Below are 19149 nucleotides of genomic sequence, written 5' to 3' on the forward strand. Positions count from 1 at the left end.
TGTTGTTGTTTTCTGTTTTTTGTTTTTTTTTGAGATGGAGTCTCGCTCTGTCACCCAGGCTGGAGTGCAGTGGCATGATCTCATCTCACTGCAACTTCTGCCTCCCGGGTTCAAGCGATTCTCCTGCCTCAGCCTCCTGAGTAGCTCTGATTACAGGTGCACGCCACCACGCCCGGCTAATTTTTATATTTTTAGTAAAGATGGGGTTTCACCATGTTGGTCAGGCTGGTCTCAAACTCCTGACCTCATGATCCACCCACCTCGGCTTCCCAAAGTATTGGGATTACAGGTGTGAGCCACTGCAACAGACCTCTTTCTTTTTTTTTTTTCGAGACAGGGTCTTGCTCTGTCGCCCAGGCTGGAGGGCAGTGGCCCGATCACAGCCCACTGCAGATTCCACCTCCTAAGTTCAAGTTCAAGCAATCTTCCCTCCTTGGCCTCTTAAAATGCTGGGATTCCAGGTGTGAGCCACTGTGCCTGGCCCAGAATTTAATTTATCATTGCAATGATGTAGAGCTGTGGCTGCAGTAGAAACGGTTTAGGAGGATTTAGTTCCCTCTAATCCTCATTAGCTTTTCCTTCCCAAAACCACCACAAGTAATTAGATTATGGTCTTACTGAAATCTGAATGCTTAGGGTGTGGATACAGCTTCAACCCCTTTCAAGTACACTACTACCCCCAAGTCCCTCCTCTATAGCTATTCTAGAACTTTCACTGGTCTGCTCCCCTTTTTCTTTTTCTTTTTTTTTTTTTTTTTTTTTTTTTGAGACAGAGTCTGGCTCTGTCGCCCAGGCTGGAGTGCAGTGGCCGGATCTCAGCTCACTGCAAGCTCCGCCTCCCGGGTTTGCGCCATTCTCCTGCCTCAGCCTCCCGAGTAGCTGGGACTACAGGCGCCTGCCACCTCGCCCGGCTATTTTTTTTTTTTGTATTTTTTAGTAGAGACGGGGTTTCACTGTGTTAGCCAGGATGGTCTCGATCTCCTGACCTCATGATCCGCCCGTCTCGGCCTCCCAAAGTGCTGGGATTACAGGCTTGAGCCACCGCGCCCGGCCTGCTCCCCTTTTTCCTCCATATTCTAGCTCCAAGCTTGTAAGTATCTAAGACACCCCATATTAGTCAGTTGTTTCAAGGTGATCACAAAGGAAACCTGGACTAGTTATCACCATGAAACAGATCTGCAGCCTGGGCAACATAGTGAGACTGTCTCTACAAAATATTAAAGAACCAGCCAGGCATGGTGGCGTGTGCCTGTCATCCCAGCTACTTGAAAGGCTGACGTGGGAGGATTGCATGAGCCCAGGAGTTTCAGGCTGCAGTGAGCTATGATTGCATCATTGCACTCAGTCTGGGTGACCGAGCAAGACCCTTTCTCAAGAAGAAGGAGAAGTTGGCTGAGCATGGTGGCTCATGCCTGTAATCCCAACACTTTGGGAGGCTGAGGTGGGCGGCTTACCTGAGGTCAGGAGTTTAAAACCAGCCTGGCCAACATGGTGAAACCTTGTCTCTACTAAAAATACAAAAATTAGCTGGGCGTGGTGGCACACACCTATAATCCCAGCTACTCTGGAGGCTGAGGCAGATTTGCTTGAACCCGGGAGGCAGAGGTTGTAGTGAGCCGAGATCATCCCACTGCACTCCAGCCTGGGCAACAGAGTGAGACTCTCTCTCTAAATAAATAAATAAATATACAAAAATTATATGGGCATGGTGGTGGGCACCTGTAGTCCCAGCTACTCTGGAGGCTGAGGCAGAAGAAACACTTGAACCTGGGAGGCGGTGGTTGCAGTGAGCCGAGATCATGCCCCTGCACTCCATCCTGGGGTGACAGAGTGAGAATCCGTCTCAAAAAACAAAGTGTAAAAAAAGTGTAAAACTTACTCAAAGCTGAGTGCATTGGTGTGTGCCTGTAGTCCCAGTTGCTCCAGAGGCTGAGGAAGGAAGATAGCTTGAGCCTAGGATTTCAAGGCCAGGCTGGGCAAAAGAGCAAGACCTGTTCCCTTAAAACAAAACAAAGCCAGGCACAGTGGTTCATGCCTATAATCCCAACACTTTGGGAGGCCGAGGCAGGCAGATCACTTGAGGCCAGGAGTTAAAGACCAGCCTGGCCAACATGGTGAAACCCCATCTCTACCTTTGGGAGGCTGAGGTGGGAGGATCAATTCAACTCAGGAACTCAAGACCAGCCTGGGCAACATAGTGAGATTCTGTCTCTACGGCAGAAAAAAAAAGGTGGGGCGCAGTGGCTCACGCCTGTAATCCCAGTGCTTTGGGAGGCTGAGGCAGGCAGATCACGCACGAGGTCAGGAGTTCAAGACCAGCCAACATGGTGAAACTCCATCTCTACTAAAAATTCAAAAATTAGCTGAGCATGGTGTCAGGTGCCTGTAATCCCAGCCACTTGGGAGACTGAGGCAGGAAAATCGCTTGAACCCAGGAGGCAGAGGTTGCAGCGAGCCAAGATCGCACCATTGCACTCTAGGCTGGGCGACTGGGCGACAGGGCGAGACTCCATCTCAAAAAAAATAAAAAAGGCCAGGCACGATGGCTCACGCCTGTAATCCCAGCAATTTGGAAGCCCGAGGCAGGCGGATCACCTGAGGTCAGGAGTTCGAGACCAGCCTGGCCAACATGGTGAAACCCCATCTCGACTAAAAACACAAAAATTAGCCGGGTGTGGTGGCGCACACCTGTAATTCCAGCTACTCAGGAGACTGAGGCAGTAGAAGCTTGAACCCAGGAGGCGAAGGTTACAGTGAGCTGAGATGGCGCCACTGCACTCCAGCCTGAGCAACAAGAGCGAGACTGCATCTCAACAAACAATAAAATAGCCGAGTGTGGTGGCATTTGCCTGTAGTTCCACCTACTCAGGAGGCTGAAGCGGGAGGATCACTTCAGCCCAGGAGATTGAGGATGTAATGAGCTATGGTTGTGCCACTGCACTCTAGCTTGGATGACAGAGCCAGACCCTGTCTCAGTAAAACCAAACCAAAACAATCAACTTTTCAGCACCAAATAATTCACACGAGAGAGAAACTCTCTTTGTGCAGAGCATGCAGGAAATTGCTTGGAGGAAGTTCAATCCTTTCTCCTCATCAGAAAATTCCTACTGGAGAAAAAACCTTATAAGTGCAACAATGTGGGGAAGTTTTTAGTGGTGACTGAGCCTCATTCATCATTTGACACTTCATGTTGGAAAAAAGCCTTAGGGAATGTGAAGACGATGGAAGAAGTTTCAATCCAAGCTTACCTCTTTTTTTTTTTTTGAGATGAAGTCTCACTCTGTCACCCAGGCTGGGGTGCTGTGGTGCAATCTCAGCTCACTGCAACCTCCACCTTCCAGGTTCAAACGATTCTCCTGCCTCAGCCACCCAGGTAGCTGAGACTACAGGCACCCACCACCACACCCAACTAAGTTTTGTATTTTTAGTAGAGACAGGGTTTTACCATGTTGTCCAGGCTAGTCTTGAACTCCTGGCCTCATGTGATCCGCCTGCCTCGGCCTCTTAAAGTGCTGGGATTACAGGCATGAGCCACTGCGCCTGACCACCAAGCTCACCTCTTATTGGCTATCAGCGAATTCATAGTAAAGAAATGAGCTGGGGAAGCTTTCCGAGGGCACTAAAAGTTTATTAAACATCAGAGCATTTATACCAAAGATAAGTTCTGCAGACATATGATTTTCACCATTCTGGGAGGCATGGTGAAACCACATCTCCACAAAAGATACAAAAATGAGCCAGACATGGTGGTATTGCCCATATTCCCGGCTACTTGGGTGACAGAGGCAAGAGGATTGCTTGAGTTCAGGAGTTTGAGACTGCGGTGAGCTACGATCTCACCACTGTACTGCAAATTGGGCAACAGAGTGGGAAAAAAAAAAAAAAAGGAAGGAGAGGAGAAGAAAAAAATAAATAACTCTTGGGTACTAGGCTTAGTACCTGGATGATGAAATCATCTGTACAACAAACCCCCGTGACACGAGTTTGGCTAAATAATAAAACTGCACATGTACCTCTGAGCCTAAAATAAAAGTTTTAAAAAAAGATTTTTAATGTACACAGTTATAAATTATTCTGAAGTTTGTAATCCTCTCCTTTCCAAAACTCTCTTAGTACTTTATACTCCCATAATGCCATTTAGCACATGGTCTTGTATTTTGACTTGCATGAGGTTTTCTCTTATATCATGGGGGGTTTAACACATATTTATTAAATCTAAGAAGTAATAAATATAGGGAAAAAGAGACCTTTAGAAGAGTCCAGAACTCCATCAAATATGGAAGGAAATTCAAGGACAAGTTAGAGTCTTTTTTTTTTTTCTTTTTCTTTCTTTTTTTTTTCTTTTTTTTTTTGAGATGGAGTTTCCTTCTGTCACCCAGGCTGGAGTACAGTGGCACGATCTCGGCTCACTGCAGCCTCCACCTCCTGAATTCAAGCAATTCTCCTGCCTCAGACTCCCAAGTAGCTGGGACTACAGATGCCCGCCACCACGCCCAGCTAATTTTTGTATTAGTAGAGATGGGGTTTCACTATGTTGGCCAGGCAGGTCTTGAACTCCTGATTGCAGGTGATCTGTCTGCCTCTGCCTCCCAAAGTGTTGGAATTACAGGCGTGAGTCACCACATTTGGCCAATTCTGCATTGTTAAGGATTGCTTCAGATGGATATGGTGGGGCAACTAGGCTTAAGTTCAACCTTTAATGGAATAATCTTCATTTGTAGGGTAAATTACGAGGATACCAGTGTGATGAAAGATGCTTGTGGCCGGGCGCGGTGGCTCAAGCCTGTAATCCCAGCACTTTGGGAGGCCGAGACGGGCGGATCACGAGGCCAGGAGATCGAGAGACGATCCCGGCTAACACGGTGAAACCCCGTCTCTACTAAAAAATACAAAAAAACTAGCCGGGCGAGGTGGCGGGTGCCTGTAGTCCCAGCTACTCGGGAGGCTGAGGCAGGAGAACGGCGTAAACCCGGGAGGCGGAGCTTGCAGTGAGCTGAGATCCGGCCACTGCACTCCAGCCTGGGTGACAGAGCAAGACTCTGTCTCAAAAAAAAAAAAAAAGAAAAAAGAAAGATGCTTGTTTGTTTTATATTAAAGTCTTAGAATTTTATAGAAGGAAATGATTGAAGACTTTTTTTTTTATCATCATTTAAAAATTTTAGGCTGGGCACGGTGGCTCATGCCTGTAATCCCAGCACTTTGGGAGGCCAAGGCGGGAGGATCACTTGAGTAGCTTGAACTCAGTAGTTCGAGACCAGCCTGGGCAACATGGCGAAACCCACATTTCTACAAAAATTTTAAAAATTAGCTGGGCATGGTGGCATGTGCCTGTAGTCCCAGCTACTTGGGAGGTTAAGGTGGGAGGATTGCTTGAGCCTGGCAAGTGGAGGTTGCAGTGAGCTGAGACTGCGTCACTGCATTCCAGCCTAGGTGACAGAGCAAGACCCTGTCGCGGAAAAAATAAATAAATAAATAAATTTTAAAAATAGAGATGGAATCTCACTCTGTTGCCTAGGCTGGTCTCAAGCAATCCTTGTGCCTCGACCTCACAAAGTACTGGGATCACAGGCATGAGCCACCACACCTGGCCAGTTCCACAATTCCACAATTCCACACTGATTTGTTTTTGAGGTCACCTAGGCCGGAGTGCAGTGCTGCGAGCATGGCTCACTGCAGCCTCCACCTCCTGGGCTCAAGTGATCCTCCCGCCTCAGCCTCCCCAGTAAGTGGAACCTCCCAAGTAAAGTACAGACACGTGCCACCACACCCAGCTAATTTCCTCGATTTTTTTGTAGATAGGAGGTCTCACTATGTTGCCCAGGCTAGTGTCAAACTTCTGGGCTCAAGCAATCTGCCCACCTTGGCCTCCCAAAGTGCTGGGATTAGAGGCATGAGCCACCACACCTGGCCAGTAATTGAAGATCGTTAATTCAGTTGCTCACTTTTTTTTTTTGAGATGAAGTCTCACTCTGTCGCCCAGGCTGGAGTGCAGTAGCACAATCTCGGCTCACTGCAACCTCCGTCTCCTGAGTTCAAGCAATTCTCCTGCCTCAGCCTCCCCAATAGCTAGGATTATAGGCATGCGCCACTACACCCAGTCAATTTTGTATTTTTTGTGGAGGTAGGGTTTCTCCATGTTGGTCAGGCTGGTCTCAAATTCCTGACCTTAGGTGATGTGCCTGCCTCAGTCTCCCAAAGTGCTGGGATTATAGGCGTGAGCCACCACATTTGGCCAACTTTGCATTGTTTTTTTTTTGCTACGTTTTGGTTTGTTTTTGAGGCAGAGTCTTATTCTGTCTACCAGGCTGGAGTGCAGTGGTGTGATCTTGGCTCCTGGATTCAAGTGATTCTCAGCCTCCCAAGTAGCTGGGATTACAGGCATGTTACATGCCTAGCTAATTTTTGTATTTTTAGTAGAGACAGGGTCTCACTATGTTGCCCAGGGTGGTCTCAAACTCCTGACGTCAAGAGATCCTCCCACTTCCACCTCCCAAAGTGCTGGGATTACACGTGTGAGCCATCACACCTGGCCAGTAATTGAAGATCTTCAGTTGTTCACCTTTTTTTTTTTTTCCTGAGACGGAGTCTCACTCTGTCACCCAGGCTGGAGTGCAGTGGGGTGATCTCGGCTCACTGCAACCTCTGCCTCCTGGGTTCAAGCAATTCTCCTACCTCAGCCTCCCGAGTAACTAGGATTATACGCATGTGCCACCACGCCTGGCCAATTTTGTATTTTTTGTAGAGATGGGGTTTCTCCATGTTGGTCAGGCTGGTCCTGAACCTGACCTCAGGTGATCCTCCTGCCTCAGCCTTCCAAAGTGCTGGGATTACAGGCGTGAGCCATGGCGCCTGGATGAGTTGCCCATTTTTTAATTGGCAAAACATGATCAAAGAGGTTGAGTAATTTTCTCAAGGTGTAGTAGCGGGAATGGAAGCCTTTCTAGGTCTCTTGACTCTATAAATTGTCTGCAGTAATTTTTCTATTCACGATTATCTCTTTTTGATATGTGGTAGGTCAACTTCTTTTTTAAAAAGTAATTTTGAGGTAAAATAATCTGTTTCTGGTCAAAAGTCAGGTAGCTAAGTCCTTCATGAAGAGGAATGCCTGCATGAGCTAGATTACTCAAAGCGTTCCAGTATAAAAGACACCCCCTCCCACCTCTTGGAAGCCTTCAAATGCTCGAAAGAATGTTCCAGAAGGCTGGCTGTGACTAGGAGCTGAATAGAGGCTGCTTCCTCTGAAAAATAAGATCACGTCAAGCTGGGCAAATCTGAGAGCTATGAACCTTCCTAAATGTCAAAATTGCTAAGATATTTTTAAAACTCGGAGGCTTTTATTGACTTAACGACTGAGAAGATGAAAGCGGTGGAAAACGTGAAGAAATCACGCTTTTGTTAGGTGTTGAATTGCCGGAGATGTATCTGTGTCATGAACTGAATTGCGTCTCCCAAATTTATATGTTGAAGTCCTAACCTCCAGGACCTTAGAATGTGACTATATTTGGAGATGGGGTCTGTAAAGAAGTTAAGTTAGAATGAGGTCATTGGGGTGGGCCGCAATCCAATCTGACTGGTGTCCTTATAAGAAGGGGAGATGGGGCCGGGCACAGTGGCTCATCCCTGTAATCCCAGTACTTTGGGAGGCTGAGGCAGGCAGGTCACCTGAGGTCAGGAGTTTGAGACCAGCCTGGACAACATGGTGAAACCCCGTCTCTACTAAAAATACAAAAATTAGCTGGCGTGATGGTGCGCACCTGTAGTCCCAGCTATCGGGAGGCTGAGGCAGAAGAATTGCTTGAACCCAGGAAGTGGAGGTTGCAGTGAGCCAAGATTGTGCCATTGCACTCCAGCCTGGGCAACAAGAGCAAAACTCTGTCTCAAAACAAACAAACAAACAAAAAAAGTCAGCTAGCTCATGTCTTTCTTTTTTTTTATTTTTGAGACAAGGTCTTGTACTGTTGACCAGTTTGAAGTGCGGTGGTACAATCATAGCTCACTGCAGCCTTGACCTTCTGGGCTCAAGGAATCCTCCCGTCTCAGCCTCCAGAGTAGCTGGGACCACAGGCATGCACCACCATGCCTGGATAATTTTTGTATTTTTTGTAGAGATGGGGGTCTCTTCATGTTTCCCAGGCTGGTCTTGAACTCTTGGCCTCAAACAATCCTCCTGCCTCGGCTTCCCGAAGTGCCGGGATTACAGGCATAAGCCACCACGCCTGGCTTCTTGTTATAATGGTACTGAAACACTGTACAAAGTACTGGTGAGTACACAACACAATTTTCCCTTAGGTTCAGTTTTTCTATCCCAGAACTTGCTGAATGTGATTCCCAAGCAAGCCTTGTGCATTCCGCCATGCACTCTAAGTGTGGGATGCAGAAACAGCTTTTCAGATAATGCTGCTTTACTAACTCCCAAAAGGCGTGAAGAAAAAGGTCTTTGGTCCAGGCGCAGTGGCTCACACCCGTAATCCCAGCACTTTGGGAGGCCTAAGTGGGTGGATCAGTTAAGTCAGAAGTTGGAGACCAGCCTAGCCAACAAGGAAAAAAACCATGTCTACTAAAAATATAAAAATTAGCCAGGCAGCATGGCAGGCCCCTGTAATCCCAGCTATTTGGGAGGCTGAGGCAGGAGAATCACTTGAACCCAGGAGGCGGAGGTTACAGGAAGCAGAAAGTGCACCAGTGGAAGGAATGAAGGAAGGACGGAAGGAAGGAAAAGAAAGAAAGAAAGGGAAGGGAAGGGAGAAAGAAAAGAAAGAAAGGAAGAAAGGAAAGAAGGAAGGGAAGGGAGAAAGAAAAGAAAGAAAGGAAGGAAAGAAGGAAGGGAGGGAGGGAGAGAAAAAGAAAGACAAAGAGAAAGAAGGAGGGAGAGAGGAAGGGAGGGAGGGAAAGAAGGAAAGAAGGAAGGAAGAAAGGAAGGAAGGAAGGAAGGAAAGAAAGAAAAAAAGAAAGACAGACAGACAGAAAGAAAGAAAGAAAGAAAGAAAAAGAAAGAAAGAAAGAAAGAAAGAAAGAAAGAAAGAAAGAAAGAAAGAAAGAAAGAAAGAAAGAAAGAAAGAGGTATTTGCACATTTCTGATCACAGAGGCCCTGAAGATGGGTCTGCTAGCCTTTTACTATTCTCAGAAACCTGCTTGGTGTTTGGGAGGAGGGCTGGAGAAGGGGGCAAGAGCTGACTTTCCTCGCCCTGCAGAAGCACAACGAGGTGGCTGTTCTGTGTTCAGCGAGGCGCTAGACTCCAGACCTAGGAGCCCTCACATGTCTTCCTCCCCTTCTCTGGCCAGGCACCGGTTGTCCCACGTGCCCTTAGCTCTCAGAACATCCAGCTCTGCCAACCTTGCAGAAAGATCTGGGGGTAGGGGGATTGGGGGAGAATCTTTTTTTTTTTTTTTTGAGACAGAGTCTCGCTCTGTCGCCCGGGCTGGAGTGCAGTGGCCCGATCTCAGCTCACTGCAAGCTCCGCCTCCTGGATTCACACCATTCTCCTGCCTCAGCCTCCCAAGTAGCTGGGACTACAGGCGCCCGCCACCTCGCCGGGCTAGTTTTTCATATTTTTTAGTAGGGACGGGGTTTCACCATGTTAGCCAGGATGGTCTTGATCTCCTGACCTCATGATCCGCCCGTCTCAGCCTCCCAAAGTACTGGGATTACAGGCTTGAGCCACCGCGCCTGGCCCGGAGGAGAATCTTTATTGGGGCCGTACACTCTGCAGCCTCATAGGACTAGCGGGGCAGGAGCCAGGGTCCAGTTGACCCTGATGAAAAGTTTAATAGAGCTGGGCGTGGTGGCTCAGGCCTGTAATCCCAGCACTTTGGGAGGCCAAGCTGGGTGGATCACCTGAGGTCAGGAGTTCAAGACCAGCCTGACCAACGTGGTGAAACCCCGTCTCTACTAAAAATACACAAATTAGCCAGGCGCGGTGGCACGTGCCTGTAGTCCCAGCTACTCAGAGGCTGAGGCAGGAGAATCACTTGAAACCGGTAGGTGGAGGTTGTGGTGAGCTGAGATCATGCCATTGCACTCCAGCCGGGGCAACAAGAGTGAAATTCTATCTCAAAAAAAAAAAGGCCGGGTGCGGTGGCTCAAGCCTGTAATCCTAGCACTTTGGGAGGCCAAGACGGGCGGATCACATCGAGACCATCCTGGCTAACCCAGTGAAACTCCGTCTCTCCTAAAAAATACAAAAAACTAGCCGGGCGAGGTGGCGGGCACCTGTGGTCCCAGCTACTCGGGAGGCTGAGGCAGGAGAACGGCATAAACCCAGGAGGCGGAGCTTGCAGTGAGCTGAGATCCGGCCACTGCACTCCAGCCTGGGCGACAAAGCGAGACTCCGTCTCAAAAAAAAGAAAAGAAAAGAAAAGAAAAGTTTAATACGGATATGTAGCCCAGCTGTGGTCGGGCACAGTGGCTCTCACGCCTGTAATCCCAGCGCTTCGGGAGGGTGAGGTGGGTAGATTGCTTGAGCCCAGGAATACGAGACCAGTCTGGGCAACATGACGAGACACCCCTCTTTATTTTATTTTATTATTCATTTATTTATTTTTATTATTATTTTGAGATGGAATTTCGCTCTTGTCACCCAGGCTGGAGTGCAATGGCGCGATCTCGGCTCACTGCAACCTCTTCCTGCTGGGTTCAAGCGATTCTCCTGCATCAGCCTCCCAAGTAGCTGGGATTACAGGCACATGGCACCACGTACAGCTAATTTTTATACTTTTAGTAGAAATGGCGTTTCACCATGTTGTCCAGGCTGGTCTGGAACTCCTGACCTCAGGTGATCTACCCGCCTTGGCCTCCCATAGTGCTGGGATTACAGGCTTAAGATACCGTGCCTGACCGATGCCCTTTATAAAAAAAACCTTTATGTCTTTATAAAAAATACATAAAATTAGGCCAGGCGCAGTGGCTCACGCCTGTAATTCTAACACTTGGGGAGGCCGAGGCAGGCGGATCACAAGGTCAGAAAATCAAGACCATCCTGGCTAACACGGTGAAACCCCGTCTCTACTAAAAAATACAAAAAATTGGCCGGGCGCGGTGGCTCACGCCTGTAATCCCAGCACTTTGGGAGGCCGAGGCGGGCGGATCACAAGGTCAGGAGATCGAGACCACGGTGAAACCCCGTCTCTACTAAAAATACAAAAAAATTAGCCGGGCGCAGTTGTGGGCGCCTGTAGTCCCAGCTACTCGGGAGGCTGAGGCAGGAGAATGGCGTGAACCCGGGAGGCGGAGCTTGCAGTGAGCCGAGATCGCGCCACTGCACTCCAGCCTGGGCTGGGCGACAGAGCAAGACTCCGTCTCAAAAAAAAAAAAAAAAAAAAAAAATTAGCCGGGCGCAGTGGCGGGCGCCTGTGGTCCAGCTACTCGGGAGGCTGAGGCAGGAGAATGGCGTGGGCTCCGGAGGCGGAGCTTGCAGTGAGCCGAGATGGCGCCACTGCACTCCAGCCTGGGCGACAGAGCGAGACTCCGTCTCAAAAAAAAAAAAACCATAAAATTAGCCTGATGTGGTTGTGCATGCTTGCAGTCCCAGTTACCGAGGAGGCTGAGGTGGGAGAATTTCTTGAGCCTGGGAAGTTGAGGTTGCAGTGAACCATGATTGTGCTGCTGCGCTCCAGCCTGGGGGACAGAGCAAGACCCTGTCTTAAAAATCAGTAAATAAATAAATAAATAAATAAATAAATAAATAAATAAATAAAGCAATTATTATAATATGATGGTCAAAGTGTTCTTATTCAGTTAGCCTCTCACCAGAGCTTAGCGGAGGGGTCTTCAACTCTAGACTGCAAGTTAAGAAAAAGTTTTGAAGAGGTAATGGCAGAACTGAGTTTTTGTCTGTTTTTTGTTTCTTGTTTGTTTTTGAGACAGGATCTCGCTGTGTTCCCCCAGGCTGGAGGACAGTGTTGCAATCATAGCTCACTGCACCCTGGAACTCCTGGACTCATGTGATCCTCCCTTCTCAGCCTCCCAAGTAGCTGGGACTACAGGTGCACCACCACACCCAGCTAATTTTTAAAATTTTTTTGTAGAGACAGGGTCTTGCTATGTCATCCAGGCTGGTCTCAACCTCCTGGGCTCAAGCAATCCTTTCTCATCGGCCTCCCACAATGTTGAGATTAGAGGTGTGAGCCACCATGCCCACTCAGGGTGATATTCTTTTTTTTTCTTTTGGGATGGAGTTTCACTCTTGTCACCCAGGCTGGAGTGCAGTGGTAGAGTGGTGCAATCTTGGCTCACTGCAACCTCCACCTCCTGGGTTCAAATGATTTTCGGGATTACAGGCGTGAGCCACCATGCCTGGCGTCCATATTTTGGAATATTTTCGATCTGTGGTTGGCTGAATCAATGGATGGGGAACCTGCATCTATTTTTATTTTTTAATTTTTATTTATTTATGTTTCTGAGATGGAGTCTCACTCTGTCGCCCAGGCTGGAGTGCAGTGGCGTGATCTCAGTTCACTGCAAGCTCCGCCTCCTGGGTTCACGCCATTCTCCTGCCTCAGCCTTCCAAGTAGCTGGGACTACAGGCACCCACCACCATGCCCGGCTAGTTTTTTGTATTTTTAGTAAGACGGGGTTTTATCGTGTTAGCCAGGATGATCTCGATCTCCTGACCTCGTGATCCGCCCATCTCGGCCTCCTGAAGTGTTGGGATTACAAGCGTGAGCCACTGCGCCCAGCCGGGGAAACTGCATCTATAAGGCTTAACTGTACTGGCCTCGTCAGCCAGGAAGTGCTCCTTCTTCTGTTTTCTGGAGATTACATGTAATTGGTGTTGATATTTCTTTAACTATGAGTAGACTTCTCCAGTGAAACTATCTGGGTTTGGAGATACCTTTTTCAAGAGTGGGAGGAAAGAGTTACACAACAGGTTTGTTTCACTCCTTTCTCACTTATCTCTGCAGCCAAGGTGATGACCGTTGGTCAAACTCTGAAAACCAAACTTCTGGAATATTCACATAGCTACTGGGCCAGATGTTATTCTCCACACCCAAAACAGTGAGCCCCGGTGAACCAGGCTATCAGCAGGTTTAAAGTAAACATAAAGATTCATGATACTTGGCCAGGCGCAGTGGCTCAAGTCTGTAATCCCAGAATTTTGGGAGGCCGAGGTGGGCCGGATCACTTGAGGTCAGGAGTTCAAGACCAGCCTGGCTGGCATGGGAAAAACCTGTCTTTACTGAAGATACAAAAAATTAGCTGGACGTGGTGGCGAGCACCTGTAATCTCAGCTACTTGGGAGGCTAGGGCAGGAGGATCACTTGAACCTGGGAGACAGAGGTCAAAGTGAGCCAAGATCACACCACGGCACTCCAGCCTGGGTGACAGAGCGAGACTCTGTCTCAAAAAAAAAAAAAAAGGAGAAGCAGCAGCTACAGTAAGCCGTGATCATGCCACTGCACTCCAGCCTGGGTGACACAGTGAGATCCCATTTCTGAAAAAAAAAAGAAAAAAAGATTCATGATGCCCAACCTGCGGTTTAGGGCTGTGATTGGTCACATGGCAGGAATGTCACCCAGGCTGGAGTGCAATGGTGCAATCTCAGCTCACTGCAACCTCCGCCTCCTGGGTACAAGCGATCCTCCTGCCTCAGTCTCCTGAGTAGCTGGGTTTGCAGACGTGTGCCACCACACCCGGCTAAGTTTTTTATATTTTTAGTAGAAACGGGGTTTCACCACATTGGCCAGGCTGCTCTCGACCTTGGGACCTCAAGTGATCTGCCCTCCTCAGTTTCCCAAAGTGCTAGGATTACAGGCATGAGCCATCACGCGCGGCCCACAAATTTTTTATTTTATTTCATTTTTTTCCAGATGGTGTCTTGCTGTTGTCACCTAGGCTGGAGCACAGTGGTGCGACCTTGGCTCACTGCAATCTCTGCCTCCCAGGTTCATGCGATTCTCCTGTCTCAGCCTCCTGAGTAGCTGGGATTACAGGCGCCTGCCACCATGCCTGGCTAATGTTTTTGTATTTTTAGTAGAGACAGGGTTTCACCATGTTGGCTAGGCTGGTCTGGAACTCCTGACCTCAGGTGATCTGCCTGCCTTGGCCTCCGAAAGTGCTGGGATTACAGGCGTGAGCTACCACGTCCGGCCTAATTTTTTTTTTTTTTTTTTTTTTTTTTAATAAAGACGAAGTCTCACCATGTTGCCTAGGCTAGTCTAAAACTCCTGGACTCAAGAAATCCTCCCACCTCAGCCTCCCAAAGTGCTGGGATTACAGGGGTGAGCCACTGCGCCTGGCCTAACCACACAAATTTTGACACCAGAACTCAAGTGGGATTTCCTGGGCAAGGACATCTCACACAAATTCTTGCAGTTTGCTCCAGGAAAAGATGTGTCTGTGCATCCCTGCAGAGAGAGGATAAAAAAGTGTGCATTTGACCTCTCCAGCCTTCATCTATTAATACCCTTTTTCCTGCTGTTCTTGTATTGTGTCCTCCACTGTAATAAATCTTCACCTAGAGTAGAACTTGATCTGCAGTCATGTGGGTCCTTCCAGGAAATCACCAAACTAGTTGTATGTGACCACGAAGACAAGAAATTGTTTTATTAAAACTATGAATTCAAGGCCAGGTGCAGTGGTTCATGCCTATAATCCTAACACTTAGGGAGGCTGAGGTGGGTGGATCACCTGAGGTCAGGAGTTTGAGACCAGCCTAGTTAACATGGTGAAACCCCGTCTCTACTAAAAATGCAAAAAATTAGCCAGGCGTGGTGGTGGGCTCCTGTAAACCCAGCTACTCAGGAGACTGAGGTGGGAGAATCGCTTGAACCTGGAAGGCAGAGGTTACAGTGAGCCAAGATCGCGCCACTACACTCCAGCCTGGGTGATGAAGTGAGTCACCATCTAAAAAAAAAAAAAGGGAATTCAGCTGGGCATGGTGGCTCACACCTGTAATCTTAACACTTTGGGAGGCAAGACAAGTGGATTGCTTGACCCCAGGAGTTGGAGACCAGCCTGGACATCTTGGCAAAACCCCGTCTCTACAAAAAATTTAAAAATTAGCTGAGTGTGGTGGCGGGTGCCTGTAGTCTCAGCTACTCAGGAGGCTGAGGTGGGAGGATCACCCGAGCCCAGGAAGTCAAGGCTGCGGAGAGCCGTGATTGTGCCACCGCACTCCAGTGTGGGTGACAAAGTGAGACGTAGTCTCAAAATGAAATGAAATAAAATAAAAAACCATGAATTCCATTTTTAAAATTGTTACAAGATTTTAAAAATGATGTTCCATATTGAGTGTTATTTGGTACTTTGTAGTTTTCAAGGAATTGGTCATTTCATCCAACTTGTTGGATTTATATGGGAAGAGTTGTTTGGTACCGCCTTACTATTCTTTTATTAGTTTTTTTGTTTTTGTTTTTGTTTTTTTTTTTTTGAGACGGAGTCTCGCTCTGTCACCCAGGCTGGAGTACAATGGCGCAATCTTAGCTCACTGCAACCTCCGCCTTCCTGAAGCGAGTCTAGTGCCTTGGTCTCCTGAGTAGCTGGGATTACAGGCGTGAGCCACTACACCAGGCTAATTTTTGTATTTTTAGTAGAGACAGGGTTTCACCATATTACGCAGGCTGGTCTTGAACTCCTGACCTCAGGTGATCCACCCACCTCAGCCTCCCAAAGTGCTGGGATTACAGGCATGAGCCGCGGCACCTGGCCTTGTTTCTTTATTTTGTTTTGTTTTGAGGTTTTGAGATGGAGTTTCACTCTTGTTGCCCAAGCTAGAGTGCCATGGCAAGATCTCGGCTCACTGCAACCTCTGCCTCCTAGGTTCAAGCGATTCTCCTGCCTCAGTCTCCCGAGTAGCTGAGATTACAGGCATTAGCCACCGCACCTGGCCCTCTTTTTTTAAAGACAGAGTCTCACTCTGTTGCCCAGGCTGGTGTGGAGTGACATGATCTCAGCTCACTGCAGCCTCTGCCTCCCGGATTCAAGTGATCCTCCCACCTCCAGTCTCCCTAGTAGCTGGGACTAAAGGTGTGTACCACCATGCCTGGCTAATTTTTGTATTATTTATTTATTTATTGTTGCATGAGGCCTACAGCAGTAGGTGGCAAGGTGCCACGCCTGAGTGCGGATGACCAGATTGTTCTCCAATCGCCAACCTCAGTGGTGCAACGGGAGACAGACATGGGAAGGCTATGACGTCACAGGCCTTGTGACGTTATGGCAGGATACGGGGAAGGGAAGCAAAGCGAGGTAATGAGTAGCGGACTACAGCAAGAAGATGGAACATGAATTTGCATGTCATCCTTGCGCAGGGGACATGGTAATATCTGTATCATTCCAATTTTAGTATATGTGCTGCCGAAGCGAGCACAATTTTTGATTTTTTGTAGAGACAGGGTCTTGCCATGTCACTGAGGCTGGTTGCAAACTCCTGAATTGAAGTGATTCGACCACCTCAGCCTCCCAGAGTGCCGAGATTACAGGCATGAGCCACAGCACCTACCCTCAAATGGAAATTTTAAAACAAAAATACAGTAACAACAGTTTAAAACTCACTAGATGGACTCAGTAACAATATGAAGGTGAGGAAGAGTCAGTAGACAAAGGTGGATTGATAGAAAGCACTCAAACTGGCCGGTCACTGTGGCTCACGCCTGCAATCCCAGCACTTTGGGAGGTCGAGGTGGTTGGATCACTTGAGGTCAGGAGTTCGAGACCAGCCTGGCCAACATGGCGAAACCGGTCTCTAGTAAAAATGCAAAATTAGCTGGGCGTGGTGCGCGCTTGTAATCCCAGCTACTCAGGAGCCTGAGGCAGGAGAATTGCTTCAACCTGGGACGTGGAGGTTGTGGTGAGCCGAGATTGCGCCGTTGCACTCCAGCCTAGGCAACAAGAGCAAAAAGAAAAAAGAACCGAAACTGAGGCTGGGCACAGTGGCTCATGTCTGTAATCTCAGAATTTTAGAAGGCAGAGGTGGGTGGATCACCTGAGGTCAGGAGGTTGAGACCAGCCTGGCCAACATGGTGAAACCCTGTCTCCACTAAAAATGCCAAAATTAGCCAGGCTTGGTGGTGAGTGCCTGTAATTCTAGCTACTCAGGAAGCTGAGGCAGGAGAATTGCTTGAACCTGGGAGGCGGAGGTTGCAGTGAGTGGAGATCATGCCACTGCACTCCAGATGAAATGACAGAGCAACAATGCGTCTCAGGAAAAAAAAAAAGATCAGTGGGATTACTTGGCATATTTCTGTTTCTTTCAGGGAAATTTATCCTAAGAAAGAGAAAGGATTATTTCAGTTTTCTCTGACAAACTTATTTTAAAAAGAGCCCTAGATCTTACACATAATTTCCTCGTGAGTCTCTAGAATTCTAAACAGGAAAGCACATTGTTAATGTTATATATTTTTTTAATAGGGCTATTTTTAGACTGGATAGAATAGCAGAATAGTTTGTGTTTTGTGTGGACTTCAGAGTACACTGAAGCCTATAAAATAACCAATCTTGTTAGACATCTATATCTGAAGTCATACGACTCCAAGCATAGTATAACCCCTGTATATTTCTAAAGACTATCCTATTGTTATGTTTTTGGCTTTTTTTTTTTTTTTTTTCTGAGATGGAGTTTCGCTTTTGTTGTCCAGGCTGGAGTGCAGTGGCATGATCTCAGCTCACTGCAACCTCCGCCTTCCGGTTTCAAGCCATTCTCCTGCCTCAGCCTCATGAGTAGCTGGGATTACAAGCACGTGGCACCACTCCTGGCTGATTTTTGGATTTTTAGTAGAGACGGGGTTTCACCATATTGGTCAGGCTGGTCTTCAACTTCTGACCTCAGGTGATCAGCCCGCCTGGACCTCCCAAAGTGCTGGGTGTGAGCCACTGCTCCTGGCCATGTTTTTGCTTTTATGATGTATTTATTATAATTAGAATTTGTTCGATGCTACTGCAGGATATGAGTAATTATTAAGAGAAAATATGACTTTTTAACAAAGCAGTTTCGGCCGGGCGCAGTTTCTCCAAGCACTTTGGGAGGCCGAGACAGGCGGATCACGAGGTCAGGAGATCGAGACCATCCTGGCTAACACGGTGAAACCCCGTCTCTACTAGAAAATACAAAAAACTAGCCGGGCGAGGTGGCGGGCGCCTGTAGTCCCAGCTACTCAGGAGGCTGAGCCAGGAGAATGGCGTGAACCCGGGGGTGGAGCTTGCAGTGAGCTGAGATCTGGCCACTGCACTCCAGCCTGGGCAACAGAGCGAGACTCCGTCTCAAAAAAAAAAAAAAAAAAACGAAAAAAAAAAAAAAACAAAAAAAAAACAAAGCAGTTCCAGGAATACATTGCAGACAAAAAAAGATGACTGCTTAAAATAGGTCTACTGTTAAAATGTTTTCTATATTAAGGAACCTTCGTGAGATCCCTGACACCATTGTGAACACAACCTTGTGTGATTATGTTACATGATTTTCCTTTCATCCTTTTTCATTGTATCTAAGTTCTTGGCCATGCAGACACAACTGACAACACTTAATCTCTCTTGAAGACATTTTTCAATCTCTAAGTGACTACTGACTTCAACATATCTATCTTGTTTTTTTTTTTTTTTTTTGAGACGGAGTCTCGCTGTGTCTCCCAGGCTGGAGTGCAGTGGCGTGATCTCGGCTCACTGCAAGCTCCGCCTCCCAGGTTCACGCCATTCTCCCGCCTCAGCCTCCGAGTAGCTGGGACTACAGGCGCCCGCCACCACGCCCGGCTAATTTTTTGTATTTTTAGTAGAGACGGGGTTTCACCATGTTAGCCAGGATGGTCTTGATCTCCTGACCTCGTGATCCGCCCGTCTCGGCCTCCCAAAGTGCTGGGATTACAGGCTTGAGCCACCGCGCCCGGCCTTATCTATCTTGTTTTTACCACAGCATTTTGAAACATCAGTGTAGGCCGGGCGCAGTGGCTTACGCCTATAATTCCAGCACTTTAGGGGGCCGAGGCAGACGGATCTGCTGAGGTCAAGAGTTCGGGACCTGCCTGGCCAACATGGTGAAACCCCGTCTTTACTGAAAACACAAAAATTAGCCAGGCATGGTGGCGGGTGCCTATAATCCCAGCTACTCAGGAGGCTGAGGCAGGAGAATCGCTTGAATAACTCGGGAGGCAGTTAGCAGTGAGTTGACATCACGCCATTGTACTCCAGCCTGGGCGACAGAGCAAGACTGTCTCAAAATTTA

At 47.9% G+C, this 19149-nt stretch overlaps 1 pseudogene; it reads right to left on the reverse strand.

The window, feature by feature from the left end:
* Positions 1–16209: 16209 nt before the first annotated feature.
* On the reverse strand, positions 16210–16308 carry LOC123572576 (U6 spliceosomal RNA; annotated as a pseudogene).
* Positions 16309–19149: the final 2841 nt, after the last annotated feature.

This window comes from Macaca fascicularis, chromosome 3, assembly GCF_037993035.2.
Source record: "Macaca fascicularis isolate 582-1 chromosome 3, T2T-MFA8v1.1".
NCBI lineage: Eukaryota > Metazoa > Chordata > Mammalia > Primates > Cercopithecidae > Macaca > Macaca fascicularis.